This window comes from Bos indicus x Bos taurus, chromosome 10 (genome assembly GCF_003369695.1).
Source record: "Bos indicus x Bos taurus breed Angus x Brahman F1 hybrid chromosome 10, Bos_hybrid_MaternalHap_v2.0, whole genome shotgun sequence".
In the NCBI taxonomy this organism is placed as follows: domain Eukaryota; kingdom Metazoa; phylum Chordata; class Mammalia; order Artiodactyla; family Bovidae; genus Bos; species Bos indicus x Bos taurus.
This window is the reverse complement of record NC_040085.1, coordinates 30711830-30729211: the sequence shown is the minus strand read 5'-3', so window position 1 is coordinate 30729211 and position 17382 is coordinate 30711830. Positions and strand designations below refer to the sequence as shown.

General features: G+C 37.6%; 1 long non-coding RNA gene across 1 annotated transcript; it reads right to left on the bottom strand.

The window, feature by feature from the left end:
* Nucleotides 1–687: 687 nt before the first annotated feature.
* LOC113900120 lies at nucleotides 688–16951 on the bottom strand. The gene is made up of 3 exons (XR_003513069.1): nucleotides 16800–16951; nucleotides 15237–15317; nucleotides 688–8408 (listed from the first exon to the last, which is right to left on the bottom strand). It is a non-coding gene; the product is annotated as an uncharacterized LOC113900120 (long non-coding RNA).
* Between the last annotated feature and the right edge of the window lie 431 nt (nucleotides 16952–17382).

Here is a 17382-nt window from a genome sequence, read left to right as displayed (position 1 = left end):
CTCAACTAATGGCATAAACCATCTCAGTTTTTGTTAATTCCACCACCTAGCACAGGACGTGGGAGTAGAATGTATCACTGTGTTAAATGAAGTCTCAGAAATCAAAGGAAGGAACTATTACATTAGTTGTCACATCACAAAAACCACATAGCTTGTTCTTTGTTAACAGCCAAATCTCAAGGCAGCTTGTAACATCTACTTTCTTAAATTTGCAATAACTCCTTTCCCCTGAACCTTCCTCTTTAGTTACTAACTTTTTAAAGTTAAATATAAAAGCATCTTAAATGTTTTATAGTAAAAGCATCTTCAGTGTTTTATATATTTCAGATAGAATGGATTATCTGCAATAATTTTATCATTACTGAACTTAGCTCACTTATTTCCTTACCAGAAACTAAACATTTGCTCCTAGACCTAGCATAAAGTTGGTCCTAAATTTAGGTTAAAAAGGGGGATGGCATAAGGGCATACTTTAAATGTGGTGCCTCTTTATTCTTATGGTTACCTGTTTTTTCCTTGAACTACACCAGAAACTGCTACAACTTGTTATCAAGAAACCCAGGTCCTTTGTTTGACATCTGGAGCCTACCTCAGCACACATCTGTGAAGAGGCTCCTTCTTCAATCTCCGTAATTTACTGCATTATTAAAATTACCCATTCCAAATAATACCACAGTAAAATTTCAGTGCATTCTCAGCCCATGCTGCTTTATTGCCAAAATATATATGTACACAGGTGCAGAGTTTCTAACTCTTACAGCAGTTCCTTTTTACAGCAAAGAATAAAATTTCACCTACAGTCCCAAAGATGCATAGATTAGAAAGCAAGCGGCCTTTTGTAAAACTCCAAACAGTCAATTAAAGTCTTTTAGCATTATCTTATATACCATGGGAGGGAGAAGATGCTGAGCAGTAAAAACAAGCTAGTGAAGTAAGTCTATGTGAAGGTTATTCTAATATGAAGCTTATTCTAATATGAAGCTTTTAAAATTACCAGTGATAGGTGGTTTTAAGGTAAGGGTGAAAACATTACTGTTGCTTAAGGACTGATGATATTATTGCCAGAATACTTATCCCTGGGAGAAAAACATTTTAATCTATAGTGTGGCATACCATCACCAAAGGAGACAAAATCTGAAAATTCTAACCTTAACATATCTATTCTGACTTAAAGGTTTAGAAGTATGAGTTCCTGGAGAAATCTGTGATGTTTGGATTTCTAATATTAACATTTTAATATGCCCCAGTGGAATAATGGAGACAGAGATTAGAGAAACTCCGTGAAGAGGCTCCTCCTTCAATCTCCATAATTTACTGCATTATTACAATTACCCATTCCAATCTTTACTTTCTTTACATTCTTCAATCTTTACTGGTTTGTTTGGCAGACATGTTATCGTTAAGTACCAAAGAGAAACTTTACATACGGGATATACATATAGGATATGACATTTCACTTCCTGAACTGAGTGAAATGACTATTAGTAGTAATTCAATTTTTAACTACTGGAAAGTTATTCAAAGGTATTTGGAATCAAATCCCACAGCAAAGATTAAAATCAGGTTGAAATAATTTTGGAAAAAATATTTTTCAATCACAGAATGTGAAACTGGATGGTGCCTAGTGAAAACCAGTCTAATCCTGAATTCTCTTCTACTTAGGCCTCTTTCAGATACAATGAATCCCATTTGTACATTTGTCATTATCACATGTTCTTACATGGGTTATTTCAAAATCAGAAATCATCTCAAAAAATTGTAAGCTATCACAATAAACTGGTCTATTTTCTACATCAAGAAAATAAATGACAAGGTTTTTCTTCAAAATGGGAAAAGCTGCTCTTTTTACCTGTCATAAAAAACTTTAAGCAACAAATTATGAAGTCTAACCAAAACATTAAGGATAAAACTCTGGCTATAAAACTTTTCTTTGAAAATTTGAATACACGAACAACAGAGAAACCAAACCATAGATGTGTGTGTATTTTAAGGACTATTTCCATAAAATGTAAAGGGCTCCTTTGCTGGAAGGAACTCTTTCGGCTGGTTAATAGCAGTACCATCCAAAGAGCTGCCCAGTTACCTGAAAATCCTGCAACATCTGAAATACGTGCATTATTGTCTCTATATTCACTTTCAAGATTCTAGTCTTACAAGAGATCCAAACTTAAGCCACATAAACTTTATCAGACAAATCCCATTCCTGGTTACATCTTCCACACTGGCACTCCATACCCTTTCTGAAACTCTGCACTTGATTATTAGAGCCACAGCAGCTTTTTACTCAACATGCTTAGTTTGTGCTTTTTGTTTTTAAACATGCTTAGGGACTAATGGAACCAGGCAAGAGGTTAGAGGGTGAGCACTGTTATGCTCTGTTCTTGACAGTCTGAATGTCTTGTGGTTGCCCCTGTTCTAGCTCCCATTTTCAATGGAAGAAAGAGTCTTTACTTAGAAAATGAAAACTAATGACCCAAACAATAAATTCAAGATAGTGGTTTAAGTCTCTATTGCTTCATTACTAATAAATGGATATATATAATTACTAGTAACCACATTAACACTGTACATTTTCAACTATGCATTAGGAATATTATACTCTTAAGAGTTATGGGCCTGCCACTATTGCTCATACTTTCATCCAGACCCAGTTTTAATAAACATGCAGAGTAAACTCTTTGACTAAGAGGAATTAGGGGAAATTACAAGGATACATGCTCTGTAAATACAGGTTAATAAAGTGATTGCTTAGAAATGCAGGCAGCTGCTCCACCTCTATCACAATGCTGCTTCAGAATAGAGGTACAAAAGTCACACACAAAAAGGTTAAAATTAGGACCACTATTCAGTTATAAAAGGCTTAATTGCAAATTCTGGTCCTTTCGGGTAGAGAATAATGTAAAAATTTGGGAAAAGAGTACTGACAGATGTCCTCTTGGAGCAGTTAAGTTTTCTTGGCCATTTACTGACAGTGATGGCATAGAAGAGCATACATAGGTGGTATAGACGATGAAAATGCTCTTAGGCAGAATGGTTTCTGATTCACGTTAATGAGCATACCTGCACAGCTCCCTGGGGAAAAGGAGTTTATGAACAGCAGAGCTAATACAATGTAAACTCAAAAATCAATGCCCTGAAGTTTAGCATAGCCCTCTGCTTTTGAAAACTGTTGGCCAAGGAATCCTTCCAAACATGGTATAATTAACAGCCAAGCAATGTTCTGAATGAACTAGAAGCAATTTGCTTGTACCAGCAGCACCATGAGAATGTAAACTCCTGGAGGCCAAGGGTCTCTTTATATTTTGCATATCACAGGTACATAAAGAGTAAACATGGGGTCACAATATTGAAAAATAATCAACCATACTTTGAGACCACAAAAACTTAAGAGCACATTTGAGCATTTATAACTATTAATGTGGCTGTTGAGGGTAATCTTTAATTGTTCTAAGTAACTAAACTGTTGACATCACTGTAATATGCAGTGGTGTCCTCATGATCGTGCAGATGTCTGAATATTGCTTGGTTATTCCAATGCCTCTGACACCAACTGAAGGCATAGGACATACAAAGAGGAGCTATAATCATTTAATATAGCCTTTCTCTATCCTTTGGAGTTGCCATTTAAGAATTTAGTACTCAAGAGGCACTATTTTCTTAGATCCACTCTATTTCTCTTTCAGCTTTTCCCCCTGGGAAACAAGGGAACACACACTTTTTGGGAATCTTCAAGGTACTAAATGGCCAAGATGAACATGAGGTAAAAGCAGTCGCCCTTGTTCCACCATTACATCCAGATGTGAGAGCTGTGTTATTCTTCAGATCAAGAAACTAGTTTGCTGGGTTCCTGTTAAAATAAGCTGTCATAGACCACAGGCCTTAGCACATCTACATTAGATGATGTACTGTCTTTGGCCATTCCTTTCAGTCCTTTTGCTTAACACCTTTAAATCCTAACTCCCCTATACTAATAGGCATGAGGAAAAGCCAGTTATCCAAGCTCTTGGTTTGTTTTTTAAACCATAAATATATACACACAACAAACTTTTCTCTCTTTAAAAAATGTACCCAGGAAACTAATGGAGAAAGATGAGGTGACAAAGCAAAATGTACACCATTTTATAAATGGCCTGTTGCTAAAGAAACGTCATGAGCAAAATCCCCACACGATGAGCTTCAGTGGGGATACATCAGCAGGAGTATGTTTCCAGGTAAAGCATCAGATAAGGTTAATTTAATGAGGCTCTAAAGAACCTCTGCTCTAGCAACCAAGTATTTAAACTTTGACTTAACACAAAAGTTGCTATTTCTCACATGATATATTCATGCACATTCATAGTTTTTTTAAGTACCTTTATACACTCTTTATCCAAAACATCTTTTTCCTTTCATGGAATTCTGTTGATCACAGAGTCTCAAATTCAAGTAGTAGTCTATTGTACAGCCTTGCTAATGCAACTTATTATACATGCAAAACTGTTATTGCTACTGAAATTCTACCTCTTGAAAATTATGAGCTTGTTTTATGGCTTTTTTTTTTTTTTTTTGCAACAGGAAATATCCTTTCCTATATACTCTGTTGTTTTGCATTCATTACCTTTTCAGAGGTATTTTTAAAAACGTTTAAATGCTTTTCAGAAGTGGATTCTCCCAGGCACTAAACTACTTGAACCAAGAGTACAACCACTTTAAATACAATCTAAGAACCTAAACCTGGGTCCCTGGAGATCTGCTGCCCAGGAGTCGATTTGTTTAAGCCTGCTTCTGCACGTGTCATACCACATTAAAAATGTTTTGCATTTCCTATCATACTAACGTAGAATCTGTGTATCCTGAACTCTCCTGAGATCTAAAAATCACCCCAGAAAACTGCCATTTCCAAGTTCTCAAGAGAACTTTTAGAGATAGGAATTTCTTTTCTACAGAAAGCTATGCTTTCAGAACAAAACAAACTTTTATTTCTACAAGGAAAGCAAAAAAAGTGAAAGCTGTCTGAGGCAATTACTATAACCAAGCAGAGAATATTAATTCTCTAGCCTAGGTAGGCTCCATTTAGCTACATTTCCAATTCTCATGAAAAGGTCTGGAATCCCATCAATACACAATTCAGCAGATTTAGAAACAGGAAAAACCCATGAGAAATTCATCTAGGACACTCTGAACTACTGATCAGTGTTGTTCTGTTAACATGTAGCATACTGTAGATGGAAGCATAAATGGCCTGCAGATTAGAAAAAGTCACTTGAGCAATAAACACAGAATCTTGGTAACATGCAATATAAAATAATCTGATGCAAAAGGAGTGGGAAAACAATAAACCTACCAGACATACAATGCGAAAACAGTGTAAGAACAATCTCACTTCAAACTTAAGAGAGCAAAGCCGAATCATGAAATAGGGCCTCATTTTGATGTAAGGTTTCATAAAGACACAAAGGCAACTGCTTTCCAGCTACCTCATGGAAAGCTTAAATATCCTCAAAGACAGTATCTCATGTTGTGACCCCACATTTCTATTCCTAAATGAGTACTTTTGGCTTTAATCTCTTTTTCCCCAGGGAGAATATCACAGATTCAAATATTTATGGAAAAAAAAAGGTCTAGGTTTCCCAATCTTTTTACACTATTAGTTATTTTCTGTAATTCATCCTGAAGTTTAAAGTATTACTAGGCTCATGCACTAACCCCTAACATGGCACTACAATATGCTACCAAGCACTAATGCTTACAAAACTATACACATCTCAAAATGGAAGACATTGGTGATTTTGTTGTTCTTAAACAACTTGTAACATTTGTCCACAAGTATTTAGAAAAAAAAATATACATATATATATTTCTATTGCACATATCCCGTTTTTGTTCAACTTTTTAAAAGAAAAAATGCCAGCTAACATGGATGAGCAAAGTAAAGGAAGTAGGCACAGCTACAGACCGAGGCATAGTCCTGCCTAAAATTACAGCTTTTGCCATCATGAAGTGGAACAAAATACATCAGGGAAAACAATGTAGGAGTAAACAATGGGCAAGTACAACTGGAATATACCCATTTTGTTAAATGCCATCTGATGAAAATCATGCAAGATGCAGAAACAATTTGAAAGAAAGCATTAAGCAGTGGTCTCTTAGCTGTGAAATGAAAATATGTAAAGCAACTTGAGAAGATGAGTCTGATACACACACACGTATTTAAACAAGCGGGAAAGACAGTTTCACTGGTGCTGCTGGTACACGTCTCTTCTATACCCTGCCAAATGATTCTTGACGAAAAAAGGGGGGAAGATGGGTTTAACAAACAAATGTTGATATTTTCAATGTACCAACGGGACTCATATAGGCAGGTTCCATTCCTAAAGCATTCCTACACTGTTTTTTGACAATTCCAAAATACTGAGAAAACATCAGGAAATGGCTGAGAAGTTACTAAGAGAAAAATTTAAGTTACCTTTATCCAAGCTACTTTGACTATGCTTTACACTGAGTAATTGCTCACAATTAAAGGAAATTATATTTTATCTATATTATGTAATTATTTTGCCAAAATGTTTTATGTCCATGCAAACTAGCTGACCATTAACTAATGATTAAGAATGCTCAATTATTTTCCACTTTTGGCTGTTTCTATCACTCTCAAATTCTGATAAATCTTTCCCAAAATTTCAGCAGCATAGCACGTATGGCCCTGGGCAAACATTCCCTATATCACAGAGATGATCTAAGATGATTTGATCTTAATTTCATCAAAGCAGCTTTAAATTCTTTCTCTACTCACAGATTTATTATAAAAGGTTTCCTTCTTATGTAAAGACCTGGAAATTCATACAGTGGTCCTCTGTTGATTTAGAAGTAAGGACAGCTTTACCCTATAGACTGTTCATCAGATAATATATGTTTTAACAGAAAGGAAGTACATTACTTTTCTTAGTGGAATTATTTTTCCTGTTTGAGAGGGTTTTTTTCCCCTTTTTTTCAGACTCTGAATTTTTCTAAATCTACACTGAACCAATCACGTTTGGGTACATTTCTTCTTGAGGTCCATTCTCTGATGAGAAAGTTCAGTTCCAACTGGAGAAAGTTACCTGAGTCCAAGCCTTTTCAGTCAAACATTACACCTATTGCCTACAAAAACAAATCAAATACCCAAGAACCCATCTTGGGTCAAAGGAAAAAAGTTATTTATACTTTTACAAAAAACAGAGCTGTAAGCCTGTGAAACACCATAAACTCAGACAGAGCTGCATAAAGCATTTTCACTTCTTTTTCCTAGGGGAAAGGAGTAATACGGAAACTTTCCTCCTTTTTTCCTCCACTCCTCTATGTCCATAGCTGAGGCAGTTCATACTGTAGGGTCCATCATATCCTCTGAACAGAAAATCCACTTATGCCATTTTTCTTCCAGCCTTAGCAGCATGTAAAACCGAGTCTCAAGCGCTATGTAAAACTCCACAAAAAAGAATGAAGCACTTTGTAATACAGTAGGTCTCTCATGCTACAGAAGTGAAGAGGGTTCCATCACTGGAGTCAAAACTGTTGTCTCCTTTTACCAGTCTTTCACTAAACCCAAGCATGCATTCATAAGGTTAGCATCTGCACAATGTGGTCATTCCTTAGATGAATGAAAAAACATTTAAAAATATCCAATACCCAAAGATTTCTGAGAATGAAGTCAACCACAGCTTCCTTCTCCAGGAGAAAAATTCCTCTTATCATCCCAAACTGTGGGCTTACATATGTAAAAATAGCTATTTATAGGTTTGTGATGGTTTATTCACATATGGAAGTAACCTTGTGATATCTTGTCTTTTTACTTCTTTATCACATCAAGAGTTTTATTGCAAAATGGGACCTTTGTTCTTATCTAGTAAATCCATGTCAAAGGATAAGCCAGGATTTAGATACATATGTAAGCCATCTCTTTAAGCATCTCTTTCACTTCACATTAGAACATATATCTGGAATTTACTGTTGCAAGTCTCAACTGTGCTTATCATGATAGTGATTAAAACTGGAAGACAAAAAAACCCCCAAACCCTGATGTCATACCGATACCTGCTATTTATATTCAGTCTTCTTGTTTGGAACAAAAGGTAAAGAATTCACAAATATCACCATCAAAGCATCTGTTTCAAACCAGACATCAGCCTTCAGCTTTTGAAATATCTTTCTGATTGAGCAAAGAGCAGCTGAAGATATATGTCAGTCGCTTCTCTTCCAGGAGAATCTGGCGGAATGACTCTACCCCAGGGCTTCTCTGTGCTGAATTTGAGTGGGCAGCAAAAAGAAGAGCAGCCTTTCCAGTCCAAGTCATGGAGGCAAAGTATAGAGAAGAGACGTCCACATTTCAACAGGGAAGGTGACCAGATAAGAGAAGTAGGACTACCCCACTCCAGGAGACAATGCAGAAATACCTGGAAATACAAAATAAATTAAAAAACAGAAGGATTAAGATAGGTACTTCTACAGGAGCTTACTTTTTAAAAGTAGTATTTAAAAACCCAGGAAAAAAAAACTGCTTGGATTGCATATTGTTTAAAAGAAAATATCCAACCACACCACCAAATTCAGTATTATCAGAAAAGCAGAAGCAATAGCCAGAAAAAATATGTAAGTATACACAAAAAGTTAGATTTATATAAAAACTAGTATTATATAAAATGAGATATACATACCAATTTCATATTACACAAATCAGTAATATATTCCAAGTTTTTATAACCATGAAATGATTCTATGTAAAACATCTGTGTTTAAAAGCAGTACTGTACTTCAAAGGTGATGTTTAAATACTTAACAGGCAAAACCATGTGTATCATCTTACTAAGAATTATCTTCAACTACCTAAGACTAAGAGTGAACAATAAAAAGTTTGTAAACTATAACCACAGGTAAAACAGTATGTACTGTACCATGATCACCCAATGCAAGCATGTAAAAGCAGCAGCAGTTCATTGGAATTGAACATAACACTTAAATTGTAAATATTTGCAAAAGTAAATCAGACAAAAAAGGACAAATAATGTATAAAGTCCACTTACACGAGGTACCTAGATGAGGCAAATTCATAGAGAAAGAAAGTGGAATAGAGGTTACTAGGAACTGGGGGGATTGGGGGAGTGGGGAGTTATTGACTACAGGGTATTGAGTTTGGGATGGTGAGTAAGTTCTGGAAAAAGACAGTGGTAATGGTTGGACAACAATGTGAATATACTTAATGCCACTGAACTGCACATTTAAATACAGTTAAGATGATAAATTTCATCTATATGTGTATGTGCTCAGTCGTGCTCGACTCTTTGTGACCCCATGGACTGCAGCCCACCAGGATCCATGGGATTCCTCTGTCCATGGGATTCTCCAGGCAAGAGTACTAGAGTGGGTTGCCATTTCCTACTCCAGGGGATGTTGTGATCCAGGGGTTGAACCTGTGTCTCTTGCATCTCCTGCATTGGCAGGTGGATTCTTTATTACTAGTGCCATCTGAGAAGTCTAAATTTTATGTACATGTGTATATAAAATAACAAGTTACAAATGCATATCGAATGCTTACTTAAGCTTACAAAAATGGCCAATGGTGACTGGCTAACCAGTCTTCCTAGCCCTCCATTTTTAGTATGCAACAGAGATTAAACAACAAAAACCTCAATTCCAAACCTAACTAGCAAGACTGCTGACAGTTCTGATTTAAAACCTACAAAAGGCAAATGTAAATTAATTCAGAATCAAATAGAAGGAAAAGAACTACAGAACTTGCCTTTGGTATAAATGCAGCAGAGGAAATGAGAGGAAAAACTGAGAAGATCCACAGACAGGCCTTAAGAATGCTATAGAGAACAGAGCTATTTCATTATAGAAACTTAATCTGGCTAGTTCAAGGTTTGTACCAGCCACTAGACTTTTCTGTAGTTCAGTTTTAACTGGTAGTAATGTTGAAGGGGAAAGCTAGTTCTTTCTACAAATAAATATGCTGAAAGAATTCTATGTAAACCAAACAAGTACCAAAGAAGTTTTTTTGTGTGTGTTTTTTTAAATGTGCCTTTTCCTTAATGCTATTGCAGCTACATGGATGAACCTAGAGATGTCATATTAAGTGAAGTAAGTCAGAAAAAGACAAGTTTTGTATGGTATCACTTACATGTGGAATCTAAAAAATGATTTAAGAATGTGTTTATAAAACAGAAACTGACTCACATAGAAAACAAACTTATGGCGACCTCCGTAAGTTTGTCTTGTGTCCTAAAATGAAAACTCCACCAGGAAGGAACCTGTTTTGTTCACTGAAATCCCAAGCACCTAGAATAGTGTGTGACCCATAGTAAGCACTTAATAAAAATCTGTTGAATAAATGAATGAATAGCAGGGCTCTTAAATACACTTAGCCAACATGAGCTAAAATTTAAAGACATGTTCTAGAGTCGCCTGGAAAATCCCATGGAAGAGTCGGACACGACTGAGCAACTTCATTTTTACTTTTCACTTTCATGCATTGGAGAAGGAAATGGCAACCCACTCCAGTGTTCTTGCCTGGAGAATCCCAGGGACGGGGGAGCCTGGTGGGCTGCCGTCTATGGGGTCGCACAGAGTCGGACACGACTGAAGTGACTTAGCAGCAGCAGCAGCAGCAGAGTTAGAAGAAACTACACCTATACACTGTGATCTATAAAACTTACACATACATTCTGTAAAGGTGGTGCCTTACTAGGCATTTCTGGGTCCCTAAACTCACTTGTTTACTGCTGCTGATGATACAGGAAAAAAGTAATTTACTTTTAATTTATGAAAGTAAAGGTTTTATATTAAAAAATTTGACTTAAGAGGATGAAAAGATAAAACAGGAATTTTCAATGTAGCTCTTGTGCCTGCTGGATCTGAGTCAAATGACTTTATGTAGTAGTCAGCTTCTAAGGTGTTCCCCCCTTATTGCTGCCCCTGGTATTTAACCCCTTTAATTATCTGTTCTAAAAATGAATCAAGGTTGAGCTATGTAACCACTGTATAATAAAAAATTTTGACTGCCCCTTGTCCCTAGAGGGAGACTACAAATCTCTGGAATTTATGGTAAGTGAACCAGTGGAAATTAAACAACATACTCCGACACAACCAACAGGTCAAAGAAGAAATCATGAGGGAACTTTGAAAATATCTTGAGGCAAGAACTTCCCTGGTGGTCCAGAGATTAAGAATCCACCTTCCAATTCAGGGTACATGGGTTTGATCCCTGGTCAGAGAACTAAGATGTCACATGGCAACTAAGCCTGTGTGTTGCAATGAAGACATAGTGCAGTCAAAAAAGAAAAATCTTGAGACAAAAGAAAACAAACACAATATACCAAAATTTACAGGATGCAGCAAAAGCAGTGCTGAGAGAGAAATTTATAGTTGTAAATGCTTAAACTGAAAAAGAAGGGTATCAAATCTACAACCTGACTTTATATATTAAGGAACTAGAAAAAGAGTAAAACTAAACCCAAAGCAGCAAGAAGGGAAAAATAAATATTAGAGCTCAGATAAACGGAGAACAGAAAAACAACATACAAAACCAACAAAACCCAAAATTGGTTCTTACAGGGTCATTGGAATCCCTGAATCTGCAGCCAGTTGGTCAGAAGTAGAAGTGTCCTGAGGTTCCTTCAAAATACAGCTGACATCTAAAGAAAGGGCAGTCTTCTTGGGGGTCATGTCCTTTGACTTGGGTGGAGGGGTCTGCATTAATTCCAGATGATTAGTGTCAAAATTGTATTGCAGTATACTAGTTAGTGTTCAAACAATGAGCAAAAGAATGAGGAAGTGAGTGACTAACCTCTGAGGCAAGGTCAGAGGTGGGACTGAGGCTCCTGCCTTGTTCTGGGATAAGCCAGCTGCTGTATCATAAGGACACTCAAGCAGCCCTGGAAGGGGCTGACAGTGGAAGGAAGTGAGGCTTTCCGCCACCAGCATGAACTTGCTATCCATGTGAACGAGCCACCACAGAATCAGACCAGATGACTCCCATCCCAGCTAGTATCTTGACTATATAACCTTATGAGACGTCAAGCCAGAAACCATCCAAGCTGCTCCCTAACTGCTGACCCACATAAACTGTGAAAGATAATGTTTATTGTTGTTTTAATCCACCAAATTTTGGGTAATTAGTTATATATCAATAAATAGCTCATACACTTTGCTTCCTCTAAGGACGTGAAGAATGATATACCATAGGAGTTAAGTACTTTCTTACTTTGCTATGTAAATTCAGAACACATTTCATAAAACAAAGTCAGTATCACTGTCATTCAAATTAAGTTTTAGTGTCCTATTTGAAACAAATGGAGGGTTTGTTAGACAGTTTCCGCCCCCAAATATGGATAGACTATACTAATATACATCTGCTTAAGTAGATTTATTTCCTCCCTATAAATGAAAGTACACTATACACCTTGTTCTGCACCCTGCTTTTTCCTTTAAAGTATACTAGAGATCATTCTCCACCAGAATTTAAAGGTGCTTTGTAAATACAAAAGCACTTACTTTTAAGTACCAAAGCACTGATTAGTGTTTATCAGTTCCCTATTGATTTATAGGTTTCTATACAAATGTAAAATTTCTATTACTCAGGCCCAATATGGAGTCCCTTATGCTAACCCCACATCACCAAACCAAGACTTTAATACCTAACCTAACTGCAGTTTCAACCTCCTGCAGAAATGTAACCTTTAACCAGTCAGTCTGGAATTGCCTGGTCAGCAGGACCCTTCTGTTCCTCTTAGGAGGATGACCTTCCCTGAAATAATGTATTTTTTGCTAATAATTCCCTGTTTCTGCCCCATTCCCACCTTTCCTCTTCTACAGCTCAGTGGAGCTCCTTTCTGTCTGCTAGATGAGAGGCTTCCTGATTCATGAATCATTTAATGAAGCCAATCTGATCTTTACTCTGCTGACATAATTAAAAAAGACACACGCACCCCTATATTAACAGCAGCATTATTCACAATAGCCAAGACGTGGAAACAACCTAAATGTCCAGCAACAGATGAATGAATAAAGATGTGGCACATATATACAATGTAATACTACTCAACTATAAGAAGAACGAAATAATGCCATTTGCAGCAACATGGATACAACTAGAGATTACCATCCTAAGTGATGTCAGAAAGAGAAATACTGTATGATATCACTGATGTGTGAAATATAAAATATGACACAAATGAACCTATTATGAAGCAGAAATAGACTCACAAACATAGAGAACAGATTTGTGGTTGCAAAGGGGGAGCTGAGGTAGGAGAGAGATGGAGTGGGAGTTTGGGTTACTAGATGCAAACTATCATATACAGAATGGATGAATAAGGTCCTACTGTATTAACATAAGGAACTATATTCAAAGTCCTGGGATAAACCATAATGGAAAAGTACATAAAAAAGAATGTGTGTGTGTGTATACATGTATAATTAAGTCACTTTACTGTACAGGAGACATTAAGACAACGTTGTAAATCAACTATGCGTCAATTAAAATTAATTAACTCAGCTGAATTTTTATTTAACAGTACATGGACTTAATTAAGGTTATAAATCCAAGCAACAAAGCCTTTACTCTACAAGCTTAAGATAAAGATGCTTACCAACTAAAGGGCACTTATTCTGTTTCCTCCATTTTTATTCCTTTTCTTAATATTAAAATATACATAGTTGGAGCTTTTCACTTACCTTTTTTCATTTTTTAATTGTAAAGTACACATAACATACAATTTACCATCTTAACCCTTTTAAGTGTACAGTTCAATGGCATTAAGTACATTCACATTATTGTGCAACCATCACCACCATCCATCTCTATAACTCTTCGTATCACAAAACTGAAACTCTGTACTGATTAAATAAATCTTAATTTCCACTCCCTGAAGCCCCTGGCAGCCATCCTTCTGCTGTCAGGCTCTATGAGTTTGACTATATTTAAGCACCTTATAAAATTGGGATACAAGATTTTAATCCGTAAAGCAGTTGAACATTGAATGTTTTCATATATTATAATCAAGGTGTAAGACTAAGTAGACATTATGGGTTGAACTATGTCATATGTCATCCCCAAGTTTGTATGTTGTCTTACAAGTACCTCAAAATGTGACCTTATTTGGAAACAGGGTCACTGCATAAGTAATTAATTAAGATGAAGTCATACTGAAGCCAAATGGGCCCCTAATCTGATTAGTGTCCTTATAAAAAGAGAATTTAGGACTCTGACATACACAGGGAGAATGCCCTGTGAAGAATGGAGTTATGCTGCCACAAGCTGAAGAACTATCAAAAACTAGAAGAAAGGCCTGGAACAAATCCTTCCCAAATGCCTTCAGGGAGAGTATGGTCCCCCCAACACCTTGATTTTAGATGTCTGATCTCCAAGTCACCCACTTAGTAGTACTTTGTTATAGCCAAGGAAACTAATACAGTAGCTGTGAACCCTAATTTGCACATAAAGTTACTGTCTACTATGAAAGCACCGTCACTTAATGCTCTTTGAGCAACAGAATGTACTTTACTTCTGTGGTAAATTCAGAAGAATAGATTCATACCAAAAGATAATAAAGGTGTACTGAAAAGGCTTTATAATTCAAATTTAAGTGAATATACTCTTAAATGGAGTGGGGTGCCAACTGGAGAAGGCAATGGCACCCCACTGCAGTACTCTTGCCTGGAAAATCCCATGGATGGAGAAGCCTGGTAGGCTGCAGTCCATGGGGTCGCTAGGAGTCAGACACGACTGAGCTACTTCACTTTCACTTTTCACTTTCCTGCATTGGAGAAGGAAATGGCAACCCACTCCAGTGTTCTTGCCTGGAGAATCCCAGGGACAGCAGAGCCTGGAGGGCTGCCATCTATGGGGTTGCACAGAGTTGGACACAACTGAAGCGACTTAGTAGCAGCAGAAAAGGCTTTATAATTCAAATTTAAGTGAATATACTCTAAAATTTGCCCAGTAACATTTATATTTTATCAACTGATCTCCTACAGTCTACTTAAATCTTTCCTCCTTATCCAATAAAAATTATTGGTTTGGGCAAATGATCAAATTTTTATTTTCTTTTATATCTAATACATTGCTTTTGTTGAAAATAAATGATTTAGCGTAAATATAAATAATTTATAGTCACTTGTGATATTCATTCTCAGTTGAAGCTAATGATTTCTTGTTCCACTTCCATCTAGCTATTTCTGAACTACTTTAACAGTATTTGAAAGCGTTAGCTACTTTTACTCACTTGCCAAATCCCGAGTTCAGCATTTTGTTTTCTTTTTGAGATGAATATAAAAGCACCTAAATGGCAAGGAAACTGTTCTTCCTGCAGTAAGGGGAAGGAAAAAAAATTACAGTAAGGATATAGCCCTCATTTGTGCTATATGCATCCATGTGCATAATTATCCAAATCAACCAAATAAGTCTTAAAACATTATAAAAAACTATTTGGAAGGAACAATCAGAAAAGAAGTTACTCTTTATCTGCACTGGCATTAATTTTATAAAGATGTCAAAACTCCTGAAGCAGTGGTTCTCAAGTTTTTAAACAAGGTTCCCCTTGAGAATCTGATGATGCTGTGGGCCCTGTCCTGCCACAGAAGACCTCTGCTTTAGTAAAGATGACCACTCCCCTGTTTGTAAGGAAGAATGTTCTGCCCCATATTTTTACTTTCCTAAATGAAAAGAAAAAACTACTCCAGACAAAAGCAACAGAAAGGTTTTATTTCTTCACCCGGTATTTTCAGCTCTGCTAAATCCAGGGCCAGCAAAAAGTGTACCAGTCACATTCATTTGTATTACCACACGTCATTTGAATCGGGCCTAACTAACGTGCCAGTTTCAAACAGGCTTCACCAACTCAGAAACCTAGTAACAGGAACCCTTCCCACAATTTAACTGAAAGACCAAATGTGAGGGCTCATAACAACTCAAATTACAAAAAGACACATCCCATAAAGTTAAACAAAAACAGAACAGAAATGCCTGAGTATTATACTTTGTAACCTCTCCCCATTAAACAAATTACTCTCTAATAATAATCCCCCAAACTCTTCCTCATTCTCTCTATAAAAAAAAATATATATATATATATAAATTAAATTGTACACTGACTCAGCTCTGGAAAACTATGGTGAATTTTATCTAGTCAGCAGAGACTAACACGCCATTAGGCAACTATCAGGTCATACAAGGACAAAGCTGCTTTCTCAGACCTTAAAAAAGTTTGAGAGGTGGTAGTGGGAATAAAGGGATGTAACAAGAGTTAAGCAAGAGTATATACATGATACACAGACTCAAACTGAAATCCCCGGGCGTGGTGGTGTGGGAGGGTGGGGAACCTGACCTGTTACATCAAATCTCAAGGTCAACGGGACGGGGACACAAAATACTCAGAACTCGGACAGGCCTCGATTGAGACCCGAGACTCAAGGCAAAACAGTGGGCAAGAAGTTGTGAGACGAACAGAAACAAACCAATAAAATTAAGATATTCTTCAAAGATAAACTGATGGCCGACACAGAAAATGCCAGATATACAACAGCGTGGGTGCAACCATTGGGGAACGAGCCGAAAGCACAAATGCAGCCAAAGCCAAGGCACTGACGTCAGGGCGGAACGGGTTTGAGAAGTGGCGCAACACACCTTCAAAGGCAGGGGCGGCCGCCCTAAGGGCAGCTCAGAAGGAAACCAGCGCCCAGCCAAGGCCCGCACCAGCTGCGGGCAGGCTCGGTGCACTCTGTTCCTCGGATAGTTTGGGCCGCGCCACCTCCTGCTAGTTCCCCCGTCCCTAGCCTTCCCGGCTTACCTCGCACGGGCCGGCAGAAGCACTCCAGCGCCCGGGGGCCGGCCTGCCCCCTGGCCCAAAGGCCAGATAGCCTCAAAGAGCCTCACTCCGCCATCTTCGCTCTTTCTCAAGTCCGCCAACTCTGCGGCGGCCGTTTCCAGGCGCCCCGCCTCTTCCGCTAATGCTGAGTACAGATTGGATAATGACTTGCGCAGGCGCGCTCTTCTTCCGTTGTAGGTTGGTTGGAATGTGTGTCAATCAATAGCTCTAGCCCCACTCTTTCGGCCTGTTTTTGCCTGTGGTTGCGTCTCCGGTTTGAGGTAATAGGGAAAAATACTTTCTTAATTTCTTAAGAGTGTAAAATCATTTCCGCGTTTAAGCAGCGGAACTTCGTCGTTAGGTAGTCTATGGCTAGGCCGCGTGACTATTTTAAGCCATCGTTAGGTTAAAATATGGAGAAGGCAATGGCACCCCCACTCCGGTACTCTTACCTGGAAAATCCCATGGATGGAGGAGCCTGGTGGGCTGCAGTCCTTGGGGTCGCTAAGAGTCGGACACGACTGAAGCGACTTAGCAGCAGCAGCAGCAGGTTAAAATATGCTAC